The sequence below is a fragment of the Daphnia magna genome, linkage group LG1 (assembly GCF_020631705.1).
Source record: "Daphnia magna isolate NIES linkage group LG1, ASM2063170v1.1, whole genome shotgun sequence".
NCBI lineage: Eukaryota > Metazoa > Arthropoda > Branchiopoda > Diplostraca > Daphniidae > Daphnia > Daphnia magna.
This window is the reverse complement of record NC_059182.1, coordinates 17,266,521-17,288,146: the sequence shown is the minus strand read 5'-3', so window position 1 is coordinate 17,288,146 and position 21,626 is coordinate 17,266,521. Positions and strand designations below refer to the sequence as shown.

The window sequence follows — 21,626 nt, the reverse complement described above, 5'->3', positions numbered from 1 at the left end:
GGTGAAAACTGAAAAGTGTTTCAGTGGGTAATAATTTGTTTGTTACGTAAAGAATTTGACTGGGAGTCTGAGAAACTGAGACAAAAACGAGCTATCTTGATTTTGAACTTAGTCTTACAGCTAAAGATTGCATTAATTTTGTACAACTAAACAACCAACGGTGAATTTTTTCAGTGTTCCCGACTGAAATTACTTCCTTTTCCAGTCAGTGGTCATGATTTGGTGATCATATTATATTTTGATTATCTTTCCCATTATTCTTCCCATTCCCAAAAAATCATGTTCACTTCACTCAAAGGTATAAAGATTGCCAAAGTTATTTATCTACAAAACCAACCTATTAGGAAGTGTACCACACTATCAAACACAAGTTTTAAAACTACTTCCAAGAAGAAATGGGGTCTTTTATTTGCAACTGCTATTGCTGTACCTGGTATCTGGTATATTCAGGCTGACAACCAGCAACAACGAAAGGTCAGGGTTACGGTCCAAGGAATTGGTAGATTCCTAAGGTAATACATTAGCCAGTACAACCAAAAGTGAATAAACCTAAAATAATCAATTACCATCTATGAAGATCACTTGTAATTGGAACAACCATATCTACAGACTACTGGTGGTCATTAAGAAATATTGATGAAGATTCAATACAATATCAGCAGGAGCTGAAAAAAACTCATCAGCGCACTGCTAACCGGATTCTAGATGGCTGTCTTAGCAATGGTGGACTGTATATCAAACTTGGTCAAGGCCTAGTTTCAATGAATCACATTTACCAAAAAGAATATCTGGACACTCTTAAAGTTCTGCAAGACAAATGTCTTGCACGAGGTGCCAGTGAAATTGGGCAACTATTTAATGAAGAATTTGGAAAGGATCACAAGGAATTGTTCAAGTCGTTCGACGAAGAACCTATTGCTGCTGCCAGTTTGGCTCAAGTAAATTCTAAAATGCAAAACAGGATTTTTATGCTGAAGCGTAAATTTACCATTTCATTTGACATAGGTTTTCCGAGCCAAATGCCAAGATGGAAAAGAAGTTGCAGTTAAGGTTCAGTACATTGATTTGCAAGACCGGTTCAATGGTGATATTGCGACAATTGAAATACTTTTAGAACTGATAAGTTGGATGCACCCGAAATTCGAATTTAAATGGGTGCTTAAGGTATGAAAGAATGACAAGACATCCTAAATTATCTCGGGATTAAACTTTTGCAACGTGAAATTAAAATGTTACTTGCCTCATAACTTTATGCAGGACTTAAAGGAAACCCTTTGCAAGGAACTTGATTTTCTAAATGAAGGCCACAATGGTGAAAGGTAAAACAAGCTCATCTTCAGCTTTAAGAAAGTGTATTGATAACGGAATATTTGACAGATGTGCCAAAGAACTATCTTCGTTACCTTACGTTTACGTGACCCAAAGTCTTCTGGGATTTGACGAGTAAGGTAACTAAAATAATAAGATGAATAATCTCCGTTCCTATTTTACAAATTTGGCTCCCTTTCTCTTTCCTTTTTTCTCACATACAGCGAGTATTGACTACAGAATTTATTGACGGGATCAAAGTAAGCGATACCAGTTCCTTAGAGAAGGCAGGACTCTCGATAAAGGAAGTCAGCCACAAGCTGATTGAAACGTTTGCTGAACAAATATTTCATACGGGTTTTGTCCATGCCGATCCCCATCCAGGAAACAGTAAGTCAGAAAACCCCATTCGAGTTTCAAACGGTTCAATTTATTTGCTTATGCACCTTTTTGTAGTCTTGGTCCGCAAAAGGAAGAAAGGTGACGCCGAGATTGTTCTGCTGGATCATGGCTTATACGAAGAGCTTCCATCGAATGTACGCAAGTCTCTTTGCCGGCTGTGGTCCTCAATTGTACTCAACGATCATGCCGGAATGAAACGCCATGCTGCCGAACTTGGAGTTAACGGTTAGTTTTCTTCCTTGTTTTGCGATTTTGCTTCGATAGTGTCTTTTGTTGTCAGTTGAAATCCTGCCGACTGCCCTGACAGTCTTTTCTCGTTCCCGGAAAAATTTCCATCATCGAATGAGTTTGTATGACTAGATTACCGTTTATTCTGCATGGCCGTGTCGCAGCGCTATATCTCAGCGCCGCCCTGGCCAACTGACGGTGATTCAATAAAGTCAGGTCTTTGGGGATGTTTTACGATCACAAAGGGCCAAAAGCGGGCGAATGGCAGAAGAGGACAACCGAACAACGCCAGGCAATACGAATTCAAATGGAAGAAATTCATGAGCGGATGATGAGCAGCTTCCGGCAATGCCCTCTCAATTGATGCTCATATTTAGGTATTTAGATGCCTGCTTTATCGAGAACGTTCTGCAGCTTGAAAAAAATCATCAATTTTGCTGCATCAAATGCATCCCTTAAGACCTAGTAGTCTTTTTATTTTTACTTTTTATTTATTTAATTTTATTCTCATAAGAAGATAAAACCACCACAAAAACTTTTTCGTGGTTTTGTTTCCGTAGATTATTTGCTCTTCGCCGAAATGCTTCTTCAAAGACCAGTTGGAAATCAAACTCCCAATTTGACCAATTTGAACCAACTTTCTGAAAGTGATATGAAGTACATGCAGGAAATGGCAGCGCAGCGTTTCGACATGATCATGAACAATCTTCGTTCGATGCCAAGAACGATGCTTTTAACTATTAGGTAATAGCACCAGACAACTAGTTCCTGAATCTCAGAGTATAGTCTGAAGTAACGTTAGAAAAGCATATTATGCAGCAAAGTTGATAGATTAAGTTTGCTACATGTTTGAATTCTATTATTTTAAGTTATAGAATACTCACTTGAACGTCAAACTAAAACGGCGTTTGAAAACAGATGATTTTGTATAACAAATCCTTTTTAAATTGAATAACGGCTTCTTTTTATATTCTAAGGAATATCAATACTGTTAGGGCAATAACTAAAGACCATGGAAGTCTCGTCGATCGATACACATTGATGGCAAGAAGCGCCACACGAGGATTTTTCATAGTTCCAGGGGCTTCATTCCGGCAACGTCTTCAAGGAGTCTGGCAACAATTTCTCTTCGATTGGCGGTTATGGTAATACCGAAACTAAAAGATTCGATTATCGTTTTTTTGGCATTGTTTATTGATAAAATGCAATTATCAACCAGGTGGGATAAAACCCAGATGAGGCTAACCTTTTGGGGTCTTCGCGTGTTATTTTGGCTTGGTCGTGCACCAGACATGACAGTCCTTGTACAAATAGTTGAATAACAATAAAATAGCAATAGATCGAACTTTAATGGGAAAATTGTAATTTCAAAAATATTGTTGAACTGATTCAATTACAAAAACTTCTTACACTAAATGAAGTTCACCGCATGAAACCGACTTTTGGGTTTTCCCCGCCCTTTCTTCCTCCAATAGCTTGTTCATAAGAATCTTGTTAACAACTGTGCCTACTTCGCTTGCTGTCTGTTAAAGCAAAAGAAACATAATTTTTGGCGGCTTAATTGAATATAATTGATATTCATATTGTGTTAATGAGTATTACTTTGAGCATTGACACTAGGCTTTCTGGGTGTAAGCTTCCAGAGCCGATTTTCCTAACAGCCGTTATCTTCTTGGTACCAGATACTGCAACAACAACACCCGAAGAACTGCAACATTCCTTCCGGTGTCGGATCAACAAGGTAATGGTTTCCAATCTGATAATAAAAATAATTATGTTGTTTAAGTTCCAAAACAGTGTAACAAAACAAATAAAAAATCTTTACTTTCATCAGCGTTACGAGACATGGTACGTTTTGCGTGTTTAATCTCTTAGTATCGTAAGGATCTTCGGACAGCTCTAATTCAGGTTGATCTCCATCCATGGTTGCTACTTTAATGGACGGAATTTGCGTCGTATAAAGAAGCAGATTTTACGGCCAATGACACTGTGTCATTACAGGTTTCCACCACATTCAAGAATCTATTTAAATATTAGAAAAATGTTGACAACAAATCCATGACCTGTAAATAAGTAATTAATCTTTACTAATATGTCAACATATAAGACCTAACATTGTTGGCCTGTCAAAACAGAGAGTTCTGCTAAATTTATTGTATCTCCCTGACATGTAAGACATCTGCAAAAATCTGCATATTTCATTTGCCAAGTCTTCACCACCTCTTCCTTCAAATTCAGTGTTGCATTTGCAGAGCTTTGATTTGAAAATGATTGACATTTAACATGATTTTAACATTATATGTCTTAATTTAAACAGACCAGTCCACAAAGAATTCCAGCCTTCCTTCCGAAGGTTTTTCAGATAACGGTGAAGCCAATTCAACTTTGACTCCCACAAGAACATCAGAGTTGGCAAGTCTAAGCCTTGATGAGCCACTAGCATTGGAAACCAAACTAGTCTCAAGGATTATGGGACGATAATCTAGTCTTGTCCTGCCATCACATCGTAAGTCATCCTTTCATGTTCCATAAAAACATGTTGCAGAAGAGAAAAGTATTTATTGATCCATGGGAAAATGTGTGCTCCACTTCATGTAACCTTATAACTAGTTTTTCTAGAGATGCTTGTATACAATATTAGCTGATAGATAAAGTAATTTGCCCACCTGTACCCCATGATGAATAAAAGCTTTTTCAGCTTCACTTAAAAAGTATTTCTGCCATTAGGCTAGGGCCTAGAAAAAAGTAAATTGGTCAGAAAATATTGTGTTAAAAGATCTATGTTTGTTTCAATTGAAATTACCACGTGAAAACGTAATTGACTTTACAAATGTGTGCGTCTGCTTTCCGTGTTTTACGGATCCGAAAGCTCCGACAACCTCGTCTCAGCCGTCGCGCCAGTAGGGTACAGCGCTTTGTACGTACTCAAGAAGATACACTCAATTTTACGAACTCTAACGTGCAGCCTCGGAAGTTGGAGCTTTTAGCCGTGCTTTCGTCAGTTGAAACTCAACTGCTCCCGGTGACAACAAACGGTAACAACAACAAAAAAACAAACAAACAGTGCTGTTGGCGCCCCAACTTAAGTTTTCGTTTTTTACGTTTAGTTAATAAACTATAAGGCCAAATGAAAAATCAACTTGATTTACGTGATTATCACTAGAAGCCTACGATCGGGGAAGTTCCCGATAGGGTTGGGCTGTATACGTAGTCGCTCTTGAATTGCGGCAAACCGTAGAACTCTGATACCTCAACGGCTCGCCGCTGTTCGCGAACTTTTCGATAGCGTTGGAGTAAAAAAATCACACAGTATAATCAAAACTAACCGCTAATTTCGATTTAGTAAATGGTTTCCTCATTAAATTAGCCGATTTTAAACTAAACGAAAATAAAGTATTGTTACCAAGGCAACTTTATATTTGGTTGTTTAGGTTAATTTAAAAAAAAGTATAAGGCCTATTGAAAAATCGACTTGATTTCCGTGATTATCATTCAATTCTCGAATCGAAATCATGTATTTTAAGAAAAATTTGAAATTTGGCCAAAAATGAAAAAGTGGGAAGTGTATTGCCTTCCTACTTTTGTCAAAATCGGCCAAAAACGACATCTCTTGAAATTATCCAAAATCCCACGGCATAATCGAAATTGAACGCTGATTTCGATTTCGTCATTGGTTTTCTCGTTTAACTAGCCGTTTTAAAAATTAACGAAAACAGTGCTGTTAGCGCACCAACTTAATTTATGGTTTTTAACGTTTAAACCAAAAACTATAAGACCAACAGAACAATTAACCTGATTTCCGCGATTTTCATACCATTCTGAATCGAAATCATGTATTTTAAGCAAAATTTGAAATTTGGCCAAAAATGAAAAAGTGGGAAGGGTATAGCCTTCCTACTTTTGTCAAAATCGGCCAAAAACGACATCTCTTGAAATTATCCAAAAATCACACGGCATAATCGAAATTGAACGCTGATTTTGATTTCGTCATTGGTTTTCTCGTTAAACTAGCCGTTTTAAAAATTAACGAAAACAGTGCTGTTAGCGCACCAACTTAATTTATGGTTTTAACGTTTAAGCCAAAAACTATAAGACCAACAGAACAATTAACCGGATTTCCGCGATTTTCATACCATTCTGAATCGAAATCATGTATTTTAAGCAAAATTTGAAATTTGGCCAAAAAATGAAAAAGTGGGAAGGGTATAGCCTTCCTACTTTGTCAAAATCGGCCAAAAACGACATCTCTTGAAATTATCCAAAAATCACACGGCATAATCGAAATTGAACGCTGATTTCGATTTCGTCATTGGTTTTCTCGTTAAACTAGCCGTTTTAAAATTAACGAAAACAGTGCTGTTAGCGCACCAACTTAATTTATGGTTTTTAACGTTTAAACCAAAAACTATAAGACCAACAGAACAATTAACCTGATTTCCGCGATTTTCATACCATTCTGAATCGAAATCATGTATTTTAACAAAATTTGAAATTTGGCAAAAATGAAAAGTGGGAAGGGTATAGCCTTCCTACTTTGTCAAAATCGGCCAAAAACGACATCTCTTGAAATTATCCAAAATCACACGGCATAATCGAAATTGAACGCTGATTTCGATTTCGTCATTGGTTTTCTCGTTAAACTAGCCGTTTTAAAAATTAACGAAAACAGTGCTGTTAGCGCACCAACTTAATTTATGGTTTTTAACGTTTAAAACAAAAACTATAAGACCAACAGAAAAATTAACCTGATTTCCGTGATTTTCGTACTATTCTGAATCGAAATCATGTATTTTAAGCAAAATTTGAAATTTGGCCAAAAATGAAAAAGTGGGAAGGGTATAGCCTTCCTACTTTTGTCAAAATCGGCCAAAAACGACATCTCTTGAAATTATCCAAAAATCACACGGCATAATCGAAATTGAACGCTGATTTCGATTTCGTCATTGGTTTTCTCGTTTAACTAGCCGTTTTAAAATTAACGAAAACAGTGCTGTTAGCGCACCAACTCAATTTATGGTTTTAACGTTTAAACCAAAAACTATAAGACCAACAGATAAATTAACCTGATTTCCGTGATTTTCATACCATTCCTGAATCGAAATCATGTATTTTAAGCAAAATTTGAAATTTGGCCAAAAATGAAAAAGTGGAAGGGTATAGCCTTCCTACTTTTGTCAAAATCGACCAAAAACGACATCTCTTGAAATTATCCAAAAATCACATGGCATAATCGAAATTGAACGCTGATTTCGATTTCGTCATTGCAGTTTTCTCGTTAAACTAGCCGTTTTAAAAATTAACGAAAACAGTGCTGTTAGCGCACCAACTTAATTTATGGTTTTCAACGTTTAAAACAAAAACTATAAGACCAACAGAAAAATTAACCTGATTTCCGCGATTTTCATACCATTCTGAATCGAAATCATGTATTTTAAGCAAAATTTGAAATTTGGCCAAAAATGAAAAAGTGGGAAGGGTATAGCCTTCCTACTTTTGTCAAAATCGGCCAAAAACGACATCTCTTGAAATTATCCAAAATCACACGGCATAATCGAAATTGAACGCTGATTTCGATTTCGTCATTGGTTTTCTCGTTAAACTAGCCGTTTTAAAAATTAACGAAAACAGTGCTGTTAGCGCACCAACTTAATTTATGGTTTTTAACGTTTAAACCAAAAACTATAAGACCAACAGATAAATTAACCTGATTTCCGTGATTTTCATACCATTCTGAATCGAAATCATGTATTTTAAGCAAAATTTGAAATTTGGCCATAAATGAAAAAGTGGGAAGGGTATAGCCTTCCTACTTTTGTCAAAATCGGCCAAAAACGACATCTCTTGAAATTATCCAAAATCACACGGCATAATCGAAATTGAACGCTGATTTCGATTTCGTCATTGGTTTTCTCGTTAAACTAGCCGTTTTAAAAATTAACGAAAACAGTGCTGTTAGCGCACCAACTTAATTTATGGTTTTTAACGTTTAAACCAAAAACTATAAGACCAACAGAACAATTAACCGGATTTCCGCGATTTTCATACCATTCTGAATCGAAATCATGTATTTTAAGCAAGAATTTGAAATTTGGCCAAAAATGAAAAAGTGGGAAGGGTATAGCCTTCCTACTTTTGTCAAAATCGGCCAAAAACGACATCTCTTGAAATTATCCAAAATCACACGGCATAATCGAAATTGAACGCTGATTTCGATTTCGTCATTGGTTTTCTCGTTAAACTAGCCGTTTTAAAAATTAACGAAAACAGTGCTGTTAGCGCACCAACTTAATTTATGGTTTTTAACGTTTAAAACAAAAACTATAAGACCAACAGATAAATTAACCTGATTTCCGTGATTTTCATACCATTCTGAATCGAAATCATGTATTTTAAGCAAAATTTGAAATTTGGCCATAAATGAAAAAGTGGGAAGGGTATAGCCTTCCTACTTTTGTCAAAATCGGCCAAAAACGACATCTCTTGAAATTATCCAAAAATCACACGGCATAATCGAAATTGAACGCTGATTTCGATTTCGTCATTGGTTTTCTCGTTAAACTAGCCGTTTTAAAAATTAACGAAAACAGTGCTGTTAGCGCACCAACTTAATTTATGGTTTTTAACGTTTAAACCAAAAACTATAAGACCAACAGAACAATTAACCGGATTTCCGCGATTTTCATACCATTCTGAATCGAAATCATGTATTTTAAGCAAAATTTGAAATTTGGCCAAAAATGAAAAAGTGGAAAGGGTATAGCCTTCCTACTTTTGTCAAAATCGGCCAAAAACGACATCTCTTGAAATTATCCAAAAATCACACGGCATAATCGAAATTGAACGCTGATTTCGATTTCGTCATTGGTTTTCTCGTTAAACTAGCCGTTTTAAAAATTAACGAAAACAGTGCTGTTAGCGCACCAACTTAATTTATGGTTTTTAACGTTTAAACCAAAAACTATAAGACCAACAGAACAATTAACCTGATTTCCGCGATTTTCATACCATTCTGAATCGAAATCATGTATTTTAAGCAAAATTTGAAATTTGGCCAAAAATGAAAAAGTGGGAAGGGTATAGCCTTCCTACTTTTGTCAAAATCGGCCAAAAACGACATCTCTTGAAATTATCCAAAAATCACACGGCATAATCGAAATTGAACGCTGATTTTGATTTCGTCATTGGTTTTCTCGTTAAACTAGCCGTTTTAAAAATTAACGAAAACAGTGCTGTTAGCGCACCAACTTAATTTATGGTTTTTAACGTTTAAACCAAAAACTATAAGACCAACAGAACAATTAACCTGATTTCCGCGATTTTCATACCATTCTGAATCGAAATCATGTATTTTAAGCAAAATTTGAAATTTGGCCAAAAATGAAAAAAGTGGGAAGGGTATAGCCTTCCTACTTTTGTCAAAATCGGCCAAAAACGACATCTCTTGAAATTATCCAAAAATCACACGGCATAATCGAAATTGAACGCTGATTTCGATTTCGTCATTGGTTTTCTCGTTTAACTAGCCGTTTTAAAAATTAACGAAAACAGTGCTGTTAGCGCACCAACTTAATTTATGGTTTTAACGTTTAAAACAAAAACTATAAGACCAGCAGAAAAATTAACCTGATTTCCCGTGATTTTCGTACCATTCTGAATCGAAATCATGTATTTTAAGCAAATTTGAAATTTGGCCAAAATGAAAAAGGGGGAAGGGTATATAGCCTTCCTACTTTTGTCAAAATCGGCCAAAATAACATCTCTTGAAATTATCCAAAATCACACGGCATAATCGAAATTGAACGCTGATTTCGATTTCGTCATTGGTTTTCTCGTTAAACTAGCCGTTTTAAAAATTAACGAAAACAGTGCTGTTAGCGCACCAACTTAATTTATGGTTTTTAATGTTTAAAACAAAAAAACTATAAGACCAACAGATAAATTAACCTGATTTCCGTGATTTTCATACCATTCTGAATCGAAATCATGTATTTTAAGCAAAATTTGAAATTGGCCATAAATGAAAAAGTGGGAAGGGTATAGCCTTCCCTACTTTTGTCAAAATCGGCCAAAACGACATCTCTTGAAATTATCCAAAATCACACGGCATAATCGAAATTGAACGCTGATTTCGATTTCGTCATTGGTTTCTCGTTAAACCAGCCGTTTTAAAAATTAACGAAAACAGTGCTGTTAGCGCACCAACTTAATTTATGGTTTTAACGTTTAAACCAAAAACTATAAGACCAACAGAACAATTAACCGGATTTCCGCGATTTTCATACCATTCTGAATCGAAATCATGTATTTTAAACAAAATTTGAAATTTGGCCAAAATGAAAAAGTGGGCAGCCTTCCTACTTTGGTCAAAATCGGCCAAAAACGACATCTCTTGAAATTATCCAAAATCACACGGCATAATCGAAATTGAACGCTGATTTCGATTTCGTCATTGGTTTTCTCGTTAAACTAGCCGTTTTAAAAATTTACGAAAACAGTGCTGTTAGCGCACCAACTTAATTTATGGTTTTAACGTTTAAAAAAAAAACTATAAGACCAACAGATAAATTAACCTGATTTCCGTGATTTCATACCATTCCTGAATCGAAATCATGTATTTTAAGCAAAATTTGAAATTTGGCCATAAATGAAAAAGTGGGAGGGGTATAGCCTTCCTACTTTTGTCAAAATCGGCCAAAAACGACATCTCTTGAAATTATCCAAAATCACACGGCATAATCGAAATTGAACGCCGATTTCGATTTCGTCATTGGTTTTCTCGTTAAACTAGCCGTTTTAAAAATTAACGAAAACAGTGCTGTTAGCGCACCAACTTAATTTATGGTTTTTAACGTTTAAACCAAAAACTATAAGACCAACAGAACAATTAACCGGATTTCGCGATTTTCATACCATTCTGAATCGAAATCATGTATTTTAAGTAATTTGAAATTTCCATTTGAAAAAGGGGAAGGGTATAGCCTTCCTACTTTAGTCAAAATCGGCCAAAAACGACATCTCTTGAAATTATCCAAAATCATCACGGCATAATCGAAATTGAACGCTGATTTCGATTTCGTCATTGGTTTTCTCGTTAAACTAGCCGTTTTAAAAATTAACGAAAACAGTGCTGTTAGCGCACCAACTTAATTATGGTTTTAACGTTTAAACCAAAACTATAAGACCAACAGAACAATTAACCGGATTTCCGCGATTTTCATACCATTCTGAATCGAAATCATGTATTTTAAGCAAAATTTGAAATTTGGCCAAAAATGAAAAAGTGGGAAGGGTATAGCCTTCCTACTTTGTCAAAATCGGCCAAAAACGACATCTCTTGAAATTATCCAAAAATCACACGGCATAATCGAAATTGAACGCTGATTTCGATTTCGTCATTGGTTTTCTCGTTAAACTAGCCGTTTTAAAAATTAACGAAAACAGTGCTGTTAGCGCACCAACTTAATTTATGGTTTTTAATGTTTAAAACAAAAACTATAAGACCAACAGATAAATTAACCTGATTTCCGTGATTTTCATACCATTCTGAATCGAAATCATGTATTTAGCAAAATTTGAAATTTGGCCATAATGAAAAAGTGGGAAGGTAAGCCTTCCTACTTTTGTCAAAATCGGCCAAAAACGACATCTCTTGAAATTATCCAAAAATCACACGGCATAATCGAAATTGAACGCTGATTTCGATTTCGTCATTGGTTTTCTCGTTAAACTAGCCGTTTTAAAAATTAACGAAAACAGTGCTGTTAGCGCACCAACTTAATTATGGTTTTTAACGTTTAAAACCAAAACTATAAGACCAACAGAACAATTAACCGGATTTCCGCGATTTTCATACCATTCTGAATCGAAATCATGTATTTTAAGCCAAAATTTGAAATTTGGCCAAAAATGAAAAAGTGGGAAGGGTATAGCCTTCCTACTTTTGTCAAAATCGGCCAAAAACGACATCTCTTGAAATTATCCAAAAATCACACGGCATAATCGAAATTGAACGCTGATTTCGATTTCGTCACTGGTTTTCCGTTAAACTAGCCGTTTTAAAAATTAACGAAAACAGTGCTGTTAGCGCACCAACTTAATTTATGGTTTTTAACGTTTAAACCAAAAACTATAAGACTAACAGAACAATTAACCTGATTTCCGCGATTTTCATACCATTCCTGAATCGAAATCATGTATTTTAAGCAAAATTTGAAATTTGGCCAAAAATGAAAAAGTGGGAAGGGTATAGCCTTCTCACTTTTGTCAAATCGGCCAAAAACGACATCTCTTGAAATTATCCAAAATCACACGGCATAATCGAAATTGAACGCTGATTTCGGATTTCGTCATTGGTTTTCTCGTTTAACTAGCTGTTTTAAAAATTAACGAAAACAGTGCTGCTGGCACCAACTTAATTTATGGTTTTTAACGTTTAAAAACAAAAACTATAAGACCAGCAGAAAAATTAACCTGATTTCCGTGATTTTCGTACCATTCTGAATCGAAATCATGTATTTTAAGCAAATTTTGAAATTTGGCCGAAAATGAAAAAGTGGGAAGGGTATATAGCGCTATCCTACTTTGGTCAAAATCGGCCAAAAAATGACATCTCTTGAAATTATCCAAAATCACACGGCATAATCGAAATTGAACGCTGATTTCGATTTCGTCATTGGTTTTCTCGTTAAACTAGCCGTTTTAAAAATTAACGAAAAACAGTGCTGTTAGCGCACCAACTTAATTTATGGTTTTTAACGTTTAAAACAAAACTATAAGACCAACAGATAAATTAACCTGATTTCCGTGATTTTCATACCATTCTGAATCGAAATCATGTATTTTAAGCAAAATTTGAAATGGGCTATAAATGAAAAAGTGGGAAGGGTATAGCCTTCGTACTTTTTGTCAAAATCGGCCAAAAACGACATCTCTTGAAATTATCCAAAAATCACACGGCATAATCGAAATTGAACGCTGATTTCGATTTCGTCATTGGTTTTCCGTTAAACTAGCCGTTTTAAAAATTAACGAAAACAGTGCTGTTAGCGCACCAACTTAATTCATGGTTTTAACGTTTAAACCAAAAACTAGAAGACCAACAGAACAATTAACCGGATTTCCGCGATTTTCATACCATTCTGAATCGAAATCATGTATTTTAAGCAAAATTTGAAATTTGGCCAAAAATGAAAAAGTGGGAAGGGTATAGCCTTCCTACTTTTGTCAAAATCGGCCAAAAACGACATCTCTTGAAATTATCCAAAAATCACACGGCATAATCGAAATTGAACGCTGATTTCGATTTCGTCATTGGTTTTCTCGTTAAACTAGCCGTTTTAAAAATTAACGAAAACAGTGCTGTTAGCGCACCAACTTAATTTATGGTTTTTAACGTTTAAACCAAAACTATAAGACCAACAGAACAATTAACCCTGATTTCCGCGATTTTCATACCATTCTGGAATCGAAATCATATATTTTAAAATTTGAAATTTGGCCAAAAATGAAAAAGTGGGCAGGTATAGCCTTCTACTTTTGTCAAAATCGGCCAAAAGAGACATCTCTTGAAATTATCCAAAAACATACGGCATAATCGAAATTGAACGCTGATTTCGATTTCGTCAGTGGTTTTCTCGTTAAACTAGCCGTTTTAAAATTAACGAAAACAGTGCTGTTAGCGCACCAACTTAATTTATGGTTTTTAACGTTTAAACCAAAAACTATAAGACCAACAGAACAATTAACCGGATTTCCGCGATTTTCATACCATTCTGAATCGAAATCATGTATTTTAAGCAAAATTTGAAATTTGCAAAAAATGAAAAAAAGTGGAAAGTGTAAGCCTTCCCCTACTTTTGTCAAAATCGGCCAAAACGACATCTCTTGAAATTATCCAAAATCACACGGCATAATCGAAATTGAACGCTGATTTCGATTTCGTCATTGGTTTTCTCGCTAAACTAGCCGTTTTAAAAATTAACGAAAACAGTGCTGTTAGCGCACCAACTTAATTTATGGTTTTTAACGTTTAAACCAAAAACTATAAGACCAACAGAACAATTAACCTGATTTCCGCGATTTTCATACCATTCTGAATCGAAATCATGTATTTTAAGAAATTGAAATTTGGCCAAAAATGAAAAAGTGGGCAAGGTATAGCCTTCCTACTTTTGTCAAAATCGGCCAAAAAGGGGGGACATCTCTTGAAATTATCCAAAATCACACGGCATAATCGAAATTGAACGCTGATTTCGATTTCGTCATTGGTTTTCTCGTTAAACTAGCCGTTTAAAAATTAACGAAAACAGTGCTGTTAGCGCACCAACGTAATTTATGGTTTTTAACGTTTAAACCAAAACTATAAGACCAACAGAACAATTAACTGGGATTTCCGCGATTTCCATACCATTCTGAATCGAAATCATGTATTTTGGGCAAAATTTGGCCAAAAATGAAAAAAGTGGGGAAGGGTATAGCCTTCCTACTTTTGTCAAAAATCGGCCAAAAACGACATCTCTTGAAATTATCCAAAAAATCACACGGCATAATCGAAATTGAACGCTGATTTCGATTTCGTCATTGGTTTTCTCGTTAAACTAGCCGTTTTAAAAATTAACGAAAACAGTGCTGTTAGCGCACCAACTTAATTTATGGTTTTTAACGTTTAAACCAAAAACATAAGACCAACAGAACAATTAACCTGATTTCCGCGATTTTCATACCATTCTGAATCGAAATCACGTATTTTAAGCAAAATTTGAAATTTGGCCAAAAATGAAAAAGTGGGAAGGGTATAGCCTTCCTACTTTTGTCAAAATCGGCCAAAAACGACATCTTGAAATTATCCAAAATCATACGGCATAATCGAAATTGAACGCTGATTTTGATTTCGTCATTGGTTTTCTCGTTAAACTAGCCGTTTTAAAATTAACGAAAACAGTGCTGTTAGCGCACCAACTTAATTTATGGTTTCTAACGTTTAAACCAAAAACTATAAGACCAACAGAACAATTAACCTGATTTCCGCGATTTTCATACCATTCTGAATCGAAATCATGTATTTTAAGCAAAATTTGAAATTTGGCCAAAAATGAAAAAGTGGGAAGGGTATAGCCTTCCCTACTTTTGTCAAAATCGGCCAAAAAACGACATCTCTTGAAATTATCCAAAAATTACACGGCATAATCGAAATTGAACGCTGATTTCGATTTCGTCATTGGTTTTCTCGTTTAACTAGCCGTTTTAAAAATTAACGAAAACAGTGCTGTTAGCGCACCAACTTAATTTATGGTTTTTAACGTTTAAAACAAAAACTATAAGACCAGCAGAAAAATTAACCTGATTTCCGTGATTTTCGTACCATTCTGAATCGAAATCATGTATTTTAACAAAATTTGAAATTTGGCCAAAAATGAAAAAGTGGGAAGGGTATATAGCCTTCCTACTTTTGTCAAAATCGGCCAAAATGACATCTCTTGAAATTATCCAAAATCACACGGCATAATCGAAATTGAACGCTGATTTCGATTTCGTCATTGGTTTTCTCGTTAAACTAGCCGTTTTAAAATTAACGAAAACAGTGCTGTTAGCGCACCAACTTAATTTATGGTTTTTAACGTTTAAAACAAAACTATAAGACCAACAGATAAATTAACCTGATTTCCGTGATTTTCATACCATTCTGAATCGAAATCTGTATTTTAAGCAAAATTTGAAATTTGGCCATAAATGAAAAAGTGGGAAGGGTATAGCCTTCCTACTTTTGTCAAAATCGGCCAAAAACGACATCTCTTGAAATTATCCAAAATCACACGGCATAATCGAAATTGAACGCTGATTTCGATTTCGTCATTGGTTTTCTCGTTAAACTAGCCGTTTTAAAATTAACGAAAACAGTGCTGTTAGCGCACCAACTTAATTTATGGTTTTTAACGTTTAAACCAAAAACTATAAGACCAACAGAACAATTAACCGGATTTCCGCGATTTTCATACCATTCTGAATCGAAATCATGTATTTTAAGCAAAATTTGAAATTTGGCTAAAAATGAAAAAGTGGGAAGGGTATAGCCTTCCTACTTTTGTCAAAATCGGCCAAAAACGACATCTCTTGAAATTATCCAAAAATCACACGGCATAATCGAAATTGAACGCTGATTTCGATTTCGTCATTGGTTTTCTCGTTAAACTAGCCGTTTTAAAAATTAACGAAAACAGCGCCGTTAGCGCACCAACTCAATTTATGGTTTTTAACGTTTAAACCAAAAACTATAAGACCAATAGAAAAATTAACCTGATTTCCGCGATTTTCATACCATTCTGAATCGAAATCATGGTATTTTAAGCTACTTTGAAATTTGCCTAAAAATGAAAAAGTGGGGAGGGTATAGCCTTCCTACTTTGGTCAAAATCGGCCAAAACGACATCTCTTGAAATTATCCAAAATCACACGGCATAATCGAAATTGAACGCCGATTTGATTTCGTCATTGGTTTTCTCACTAAACTAGCCGTTTTAAAATTAACGAAAACAGAGCTGTTAGCGCACCAATTTAATTTATGGTTTTTAACGTTTAAACCAAAAACTATAAGACCAACAGAACAATTAATCTGATTTCCGCGATTTTCATACCATTCTGAATCGAAATCATGTATTTTAAGTAAAATTTGAAATTTGGCCAAAATGAAAAAGTGGGAAGGTATAGCCTTCCTACTTTTGTCAAAATCGGCCAAAACGACATCTCTTGAAATTATCCAAAAAATCACACGGCAGCACCGAAATTGAACGCCGATTTCCGGGGGATTTCGTCATTGGTTTTCCTGTTTAAACTAGCTGTTTTAAAAATTAACGAAAAGGGAAAAAAGGTTAGCGCACCTAACTTAATTCTATGGTTTTAATGTTTAAACCAGAAACTATAAGACTAATAGAAAAATTAACCTGATTTCCGTGGATTATCATACAATTCTGAATGGAAATCGTATTTTAATAAAATTTGAAATTGGCCAAAAATGAAAAAGTGGAAGGGTATAGTCTCTCCCACTTTTGTCAAAATCCGGCAAAAAACGACATCTATTGGAATTCGATAAAGTATTCACTGGTCATAATCAGATATTGACGCTGATTTGGACTAAGGGATTCATTTTCTTGTTAAATCCAGGTGCCTTTAAAAACATAAAAAAAAATAAAGTGGTTGTAACACCTTAACTTTAGTTTCCTAGATTTTTACGTTTGGGTTCATAAACTCTAAGGTTTATTGAAAAAATCAACTTGATTTTCATGATTATCATTCAATTCTGAATGGAGAAATCGTGTATTTTAAGAAAATTTGAATTGGCTAATGAAAAAGTGGGAAGGGGGTATAGCCTTCCCACTTTTGTCAAAATCCGCAAAAACGACATCTGTTGGAATTCGATAAAATTCACTTGTCATAATTAGAAATTGAAATCATTACTTGATTAAGTGATTCATTTTCTTGTTAAACCAGGCGCTTGGAAAACATAAATAAAAACAAAGTGGTTTTAGCACCTTTAATCCTTTAATTTTTGCTTTTTACGTTTAGTTCATAAAATCTTCTGATATTTATTGAAAATCAGCTTGATTTTCATGATAACTATTCAATTTAATCGAAATCGTGTATTTTTATAAAAATTTGAAATTTGGCCAAAATGAGGGTGCAAGGGTATAGCCTTTACCACTTTTGTCAAAATCCGCAAAAACGACATCTGTTGGAATTAGATAAATTCATCATTGCAATTAGAAATGAAATCACAATTTGGATTAAGTGATCTATTTTCTTGTTGTAACCATGTGCCTCTAAAAACATAGGAAAACAAAGTGCCTTTTAGCACCTTAACTTTAGTTTTAGATTTTCCCGTTTAGTTCATCAACTCTAAGGCTTATTGAAAATCAACTTGATTTTCGCTGATTATCATTCAATTCTGAATCGAAATCGTAAGTTTAATAGCAATTTGAAATTATTGTAAGAATGAAAAAGTGGGAAGGGCCTTCCCACTTTTGTCAAAATCCGCGGAAAAACGACATCTGTTGGAATTCGACAAAAATCACTCGTCATAATTACGACTGAAACGCCAATTTGGATTAAGTGATTCTTTTTCTTGTTAAACTAGGTGCTTTGAAAAACAAACAAAAAACAAAGTGGTTTTAGCTTTATAATTTTTTATTTTCTATCTTCACTTTTTCTTGTTTTAAATTTTAGAATTAGAGGATACATAATATGACACTTTGATATTTTAGTTTTTATTTTGAAACTTATTGTTTTATATTTGATTTAGGTTATTTTCTGAGTCTGATATAGCAAATAGGGGATGATTTAATGAAATAAAAAAAAAACTGGGTTTATTATTCAAATAAAAACCTGTTCACTTCCTATAAAAAAACAGTATAAATGACTTTAATTAGATTCCCAAATTATAAATATTAATAATAACACTAGAAAATGATATTCCCTAACCTAAGTAGAAGATTGTGTTGAGCTATTGGTAAGATGGTTTTCCCGAATATATGTACGAACTGCAACTAATGGTTTTGATCTATTTAAATTAATAAAAAAAAGGTTATTATTCGAAAAACCAACCTAGTTTAACACTTACTGAAAACATCCTGTCAAACAAGGTATCAAAAAAGTACCAAACACGATATACTTCAATCTACTAATTTCTCTGTAGATTCCACAGTCCTTCCTGCTAACTCTGTAAAAAACATTCGAATAAACATGTCAATTTAAATAACAACTACACTTACTATACTTAAACATAAACTTTACAAATTGTTTAATATCCTCAATAAAATCTCAGTAAACATGTTACCTTTTCGTTTTTCACACTGCTTCCTCTGCTCGTATATTTTATCCAGACGAGTTCTTTTAATTAGTAATTTGCATCCATATCAGGTATTTTCGAACAGACCGATTTCTATACAACATATGAAAGGACTCGCTAATGGCGCTAAGAAAAGAAAATTACACTTAATCACCCTGTAGTGACCCTACAGTAATCGTCATTCCGAATTAAAAGTAGTCAATTAACTCACTTTAAAAAAGTATACCCCTATCCTTCACGTGAAAACTTATTATTTTTTATTTTCGCCTGCCTAATCGGCGAAACCACCTAATGGGCAATCGAGAACTAAATGCACCCACACCAGGAAAAAACAACCATACCAGCAAAAAAATCCTGCTAGAAACCCTTGGGGTAATTGAAATAAAGTCCTTTTAGCGCCCTGCAATTTTTGTTACGAGCGATTTTACCTTTCAAATTACCTGGCATAGCCAACACAGTTTCAGGCTGGAGTCCAACCTCGGACCTTTCAGCTTTGAAAGTTAGGTCCAAGGTTGGACTCGAGTCTTCCGACGTTATCGCCGGATAACATAGGGGACGTTAGAAAATCCGTCAAGCAATTTCACGCCATTATCGTGATATTATTGTTTTTAAACGATTAATCGAAATTCCAGGGATGTAATTAATCAACGTTAATGATATCCTTTGTGGTGGAATTTAAGGGCTTCCCGCTTGGTGGGATTTAACATTAGCTTTCCTTTCATATAAAATTTCAGAAAAGTCGTTTGGCACCACTCGTTTAGTTCCAATTCGACGGTTATTGTTTGTCAGTGGTTTCTCAAAACATTGGAAATTCAAAATTGTGTGGTTTTTTTTTTTTTTTTATAATCTGGGACACTGGTTCAACATAAAAGAACTGAGATGGAGGAAGACGAGGAATCGCGATCTCTGTAAATTATGAAAGAATTTTTAGCAAGTTTAAAGAAAAGCGAAAATTCCCGGAAGAATAAGGAAAGACAAGAATCTAAACGAAAGGAAGCTGGATATCCAAGCAAACGACCAAAATGCTTTGTAAAATTGGACGGTGTTAAGGTGAAATTGATAATAAATATGAAGAAAGGTAGGGGATACCAAACAGAGGCTGGATGCTGAGCAACTGTCAGGTGTCAAAATACTAGCAATTTATAATAATTACAATTCAAATTCAAATTCTCACATTTCAATTTTCAAATTACAATTCTCATATTACAGCTCTCAAATTGCAATTTTCACCTCAAATTTAATCTCCTCTCATGGAATTTACTCTACAACAAAGTGCTTCAACATCCTGTCTGAAATTATGCAAAGAGTATTTCCCAATGTCCCCTGATATTTTCCTAATTCACCTGTCCGATGTTAAAAGTGAAGCTTAATTGTTTATATTCCGGACAGTCGGACTAAGTGTTCCGGAAGAAGAACCTTGCAACAAAGTGAAGGGAAAATGGGGAAGAAATGGGCAAATTATTGTTGTACATCTTTATTATTGTTTAATGCACATCTTCTCTTTAGAACAAAGTTGAGGGCCCAGAGAGCTACAATTGTCAAGCAACCTGCACTCCTGCAATCAAACGTGTAGACTGTTTTTTAAAAGTATTGATTATTGGAATGTCATGATGCAACATATTTTTCAAATTTTAAACAATTCAAACTTTTATTCAAAATATGTTATATCACCAAAATATCACAAAAAACATTTATGGGACAATTGAAACAAATTAGGATTGTCACAACAAAACTTAAACTTTTTTATCAACAAATTATAGCTTTTTTTGGCATAAGTTTAAAACAGTTCTTGCATTTTTCAGGTAATCTTGCACAATAATTTGAACAATTATGGGACAATTTAAAACAATTATTGAGTAAAATATAACAAAACGAACAAAAAATTGAAAAAGATATAATGTGTCATGACCGGCATGACTTAATTTTGAGCAACTTGTAAAGCAGACAACCAGATTGGGTTAGCATGTCATTTTTGAAAGCAATGTTGCTACTCTTGGTCAAAAAGGGATTATTGGGAAGTAGAAGAAAAGAGATCTAAAAAAATGAATTAAAATTTCTTTAACAGCTTCGATTCAATTGAAATTTATATCCCATGAAAGCTCTTAATCGGATACGTATTTTTCTGTGAATATATAATGGTAATTCAATTTCATAATCCTGTAAATTAAAAATTCTTGTTATGGTAGTACCATTGATTAGTACGAAACCGTCTATGTTTTTCAAAATTTATTTACAGCTTGAATATATCTTCAAAAAGCCTAAAACTTACATACCCCGATAGGTCCTGATGAGATCTATTGGTCATATAAAATTTATTTAAAAATGTCAATAATATCGGAAACTCCGGAAACGGATTTTTTTACGCATACTTTTATAGCGACCCAGTTCTGTAGGCGACTCTGTAGACAAACGGGTGAACTTTTGTATGAGAAACTTTTACTTTTTACATTTTTATAATAAAATTATATATTTAGATAGATATCCTTAAGAACTATCAAATTTCGTGATGTTTACGCATTTTTAGATGTATTATAGCTTCAAATAAATCATTTACAAAATAGACAGTTCTACAAGGGACAATTACACTGCTAAAAACAAAACACATCTCTTTTGGCTGACAACTATAGTTCGTATCGCTTACGACTATAGGTACCTTAATAGTGAAAATGAATTTTCCATCCATCTGCCCGGATAAGTCTTGTCTCCTTTTCATACCAACACCTTCACCAGCGCGAGAATTTAAATTGATGGTAAACCGAAGTCATTAAACTCTCGCAGTGAATAATCATCAGCAATTGGTTGATATTTAGTGTATTAAGCACTTCAAGAATATTTGTATTTACAAATTATT

The 21,626-nt window shown here is 34.3% G+C and overlaps 2 pseudogenes; one reads left to right on the top strand and one right to left on the bottom strand.

Moving 5' to 3' along the window:
- The first annotated feature begins 71 nt into the window (after positions 1-71).
- LOC123475453 lies at positions 72-3,354 on the top strand (annotated as a pseudogene).
- Positions 3,109-21,142, bottom strand: LOC123475775 (annotated as a pseudogene).
- Between the last annotated feature and the right edge of the window lie 484 nt (positions 21,143-21,626).